Here is a 4,778-nt window from a genome sequence, read left to right on the forward strand (position 1 = left end):
ATGCTGTGTAGGGCTTAAAAAAGTCATACAATATCAAAGGAAGTATAAGCAACTGAGGGATAAGACGAATATAACAAAACACATGATGAGTTTCCTCGAATATATCCTGATGTTGGCACCTGAGGTTATTGAATGTGCGAATTATCTTTAAAAAGAAACAATAACCATTCTTGGTAGTTAAAACAAAAGAAGAAATATTGATTGAAAATAAGACAGTTTTGCCCAAAATAGAAGCATAATCCAGCCGATCAGCCCTCCCTCAGCCTCCGCCAAAGAGTTCAACTGCCTTTCCACCCCTTCTAGAGGCGCAAAGACCACGGACGTTCCACTTTTCCTCAGTATCAGCAGCATAGTCACTACACGATGGCTGTCCTACGCCCAGGTAACGAGGCCAAACGCTCGTCTACCCGACATTACTACCCTCCTAAATTACTTCTTTCATAAAATGGAATCCCTGTTTACTCTTCTTATTAACCTTATAAATAACCTCCTTTGTGACCTCTTCCTTCTTTATCCCGATATATTCCTCTCTTTTGTGTACACTCCTCTGGAATGCTAATGAAATGAACTCACACCGAGACGAATTTGACATACTATTACATGACAAACCCATTGACATTGCACTAATAACAGAAAAGCACTTTACAACACGACCAAACTGACTACAGAACTTAAATTTCCAACCACCCCGACGATACTGCCCATGGTGGTGCGGCTATCCTAATCCCTTTTAAAACACTTGCATCCAACAACTCCTACAGATTTCCTCTAATCTACAGGCATTTCCCTGAGTAACTGTCCATTGTCCTTCAGTCTGGCAGCTGACCTCCAAACAAATTCGTTTTTCCTTTCCATCCTACATTCTTATCCTGTGTGATTGTAAGCATCAACCGTGGGGGTGTTGTGCGACGAACCCCGTGGACAAACCATTCTTAATGTCCTCCATTCCTCAAACTACAGCTACATTTTCACCAGTCAACTTACCTACTGGCCAACCTCTCTTTCCAAACTTCCGGACATCCTTGGTATCTTCACCTTTTCACAGATAGCACATCTCCACTATGAAATCCTTAACTTTACACACATTTCATCAGATCTTCCACCTTAGCGAATTATTTTGAACCTTCAAGTAGACCATGTAAAAATTAAAACAATTAAAATTTAAAATTATATAGAATTAAACATAACAAAAGTATTCTTCTTTTCATTTGATATTATTTGAAAATATAAAATAGGTTCTAGCATAAACTAACCAATACTGTGAAATTAAATATAAAAATAAGTGATTCTTCTATTAATTCAAGATTTTTTAATCCAATTAATTACGCTAACAATTTTCTTCATTTCAAATCGACGGAGTCAAATTTGTGGCTGCTATTTTAACTTTTGATCAAGGGCCCTTAGTCGGCGCTACGTACCTCAGCGCGGAGCGCAACATGCAGACGTGTTGGCGGCTCTCCTTAGTCTGCAAAAGTGATCGCACAAAAACTAAATATAATAAAAATAACATAAAACAAAAAATATTCAATAGAAAGATTAAATCTTAAATTTTGATTTTATTTCACAGAAACAAACACTCGGAAAATCGAAACGGATTAAAGCGTGTCAACACGTTCAACATTTATTGATGAAATATGTAGAAATTGAATTCATAGCATAAATGTGTAAGAGTCGGATGGAAAAACTAGTCCATTATTAGAAGGTAGTATTGTTCCTTTTGTTAAAAAAAATGAAATGTTTTGTTTGTTTCTTATTATGTTTATTTTCTTTATTACAAACAAATTTATTAACATGTAATAAACATTTATTACATTATGTGTTAATATTATTAACTAGAAATTCACTAGTTTCGTGGTCCGCTTGACCAATTAATATCTTACAATTAATTAAGGTTTTCAGTTGAGATAAAAAAAAGTCAATGGCACGAGCGGGATTCGAACCCACGACCTTCGGCTTGATACGCCGCTGATCTACCACTTGAGCTATCGTGACCTCGATCCATTCGGACACCAACTTCCCATCTCAACCACACCTTTTAAATTATTATTTGAATTATTATTAACTAGAAAGTTTTTTGTTTTTTTTAATTTTTCCCCTTTGATAAAAAATGATGTGAAAAACAATACAATAACGTGCAAGTCATTTTCGGTCTTAAGAATTAGAATCTGTGGTAGGATGAAACAAAAGGTGGCTATATGAGCTAAGTGAGTGATAAGTGTCAGCTAGTCGTGTTGGAGATAGCGGTGGTGAATACAATTTGCTTGCGGACGACTCTTGAGGACAATACAAAGTGACATGTGACAAATATCTCGGACCCTACGCCCGGACAATTACCAAGAGACAACTGCCGGCCGTCCAACTTGTCCCCTGCATTCCTCCAACACAACCGGCAACTTTTATACGTTTGTTTCGACGTAGAGACTGCTGACGAGCGACCCCTCCTGCAGGAAGTAAACGAAGTAAACTTCTCCAGTCCTACCCCATGACGGCTCTAAGATATTCATAGTCAAAAAATTTTTGTTTATCCTTACATTTTATGAAAGATTTACATTTTTTATATGTAAATATGAAATAGTGTTTTTTATCTACGGGGTGGTACTTGGCACACAGAAGTTATTTTTAAAATTGAATATTAATATGAAAAATTCATTTGTTTATAAGAAGGCAACAGTACTTAAGAATAATGTAACTATATATCTTATGTAACTATAAAGAGATACATCACAAAAAAGAGATAAACATTAATAATAATAGGCTAGAGTCCCTCTGTCGAGTTGACATATAAAGATAAATACAAAATACAGAAATAAACATATTTAAAATAAGCAAAACATTATTTTTTAACAAAATTAAACATTAATTAGGGGACCGCGGTAGCCGAGTGGTTAGCATGAGAGACTCTCACGCCGCGGTCGTGGGTTCGATTCCGACCGTCGCCTCTGGCCCTTTTTTCCCGATAACCCCCAATTTGAACACACAAGAATTCGTACCATGGCTAATATAATATGCAAGATCATAAGGCCAATAGAAAAAAATAAATANACTTTTTTTCATCTCAACTAAAAACCTTAATTAATTGTAATGATTTAATTGGTCAAGCGGACCACGAAATTAGTGAACTTATTTTTTAAATTAAGAAGAGAAATTAGAAACTTCAATTATCAACTCTTCAGACGAATTTATAATTACCTTACCTATACAACTCCTGTCAACGAAACTTTAATTCATTTTCTTCTAGGATAAAGTTCTATCCTAGCAGAATTTGGTTTATTTTATTACAACCGGAGGTCTTTATATATATATATAAAGACCTCCGGTTGTAATAAAATAAACCAAATTCTGCTAGGATAGAACTTTATCCTAGAAGAAAATGAATTAAAGTTTCGTTGACAGGAGTTGTATAGGTAAGGTAATTATAAATTCGTCTGAAGAGTTGATAATTGAAGTTTCTAATTTCTCTTCTTAATTTAAAAAATAAGTTCACTAATTTCGTGGTCCGCTTGACCAATTAAATCATTACAATTAATTAAGGTTTTTAGTTGAGATGAAAAAAAGTTAATGGCATGAGCAGGATTCGAACCCACGATCTTCGGCTTCCCATCTCAACCCCACCTTTTTTTCATCTCAACTAAAAACCTTAATTAATTGTAATTATTAAAAAATAAGCTAGCCTTTTATTGAACTGTAGTCTGGCTTATATAACCAACAATAGATAAGTCGTAAGACGTAGCAGATAAGCATGCCTTAAAAAGACAGCTTAACAGAACCTCAAAGACACACTCATGATGGCGCAATGTCGAAACACGCCTGACAGATCAACACAAAGATTGGTAGTTCAAGATGATCGGTAAGGATCAAATTACAGGTTGATGACCACGCAGACTACAGTAAGTAATCACACGGTTTTTCACGATTTGCTCATTAAAACGTTAAAAAATGTAAATTTTTGCAGAAAATAATGAAATAAATGAATGATCAGTTAAGAATCTTTGCTAGTTGAAGGGTCGAAAATCATTATAAAGAAAGACAAAAAGAAAAAACTATTTCTTTCGTTGGGCATTCTACACCTCGGATAGGCGAAATCGAATTTTAAAGCTTTAGGAGATTTTTTACGTGTTTTATATGAATAAGGAAAGTAATAATTGCTTAGGAGTGTTTAGAAATGCATGGAGTCAGCGACACACATGTCCTGACCCTAGCATGGGTCCCTGGACATTCGGGGCATAGAGGCAACGAAAAGATCGACATGTTGGCCAAAAAGGGAGCCAAACGGACTCTATGGGCCCAGAACCCTACTGCGGCCTAGCAGCCTGCCACCAGGTGCCATCTTAAAATGGATCCTTAATGAGTCCAAAACGGACTCACCTCCCTGACGGGGCATTGCCACTTAAGAAAGCACATGCACCGGATAGGAGTACAGACAGAAGAAACACTGTGCAGATACTGCCAGGAAGAGGAGGAGACCGCAGAACACGTTTTACGTTTCTGTGAAGGTTTATGAGGTGCAGCTTCTAGCAACTAGGACAAGAAAAACGACAAGCAAGATCCTACACCAAGGAACCGTTGGCAAAGCTGTGGAGGCTGGTTAACAGCCTAAAGCTGGCCGTAAGTTATAATTAACAGAGAGCACAATATATCTATTTAGGTCGAGGTGCAGTAGGCCTTGTGGCCGCCTCTCTTATCCCTATCCTGGGCATTCTACACCTCAGAGAGGAGAAATCGAATGTTAAATTTTTAAGAGATTTTTTACGTGTTTTATATTAGCAAAGAAAGTAATG

This window comes from Cimex lectularius, unplaced genomic scaffold (assembly GCF_000648675.2).
Source record: "Cimex lectularius strain Harlan isolate CLEC.00 unplaced genomic scaffold, Clec_2.1 scaffold68, whole genome shotgun sequence".
Classification (NCBI taxonomy): Eukaryota; Metazoa; Arthropoda; class Insecta; order Hemiptera; family Cimicidae; genus Cimex; species Cimex lectularius.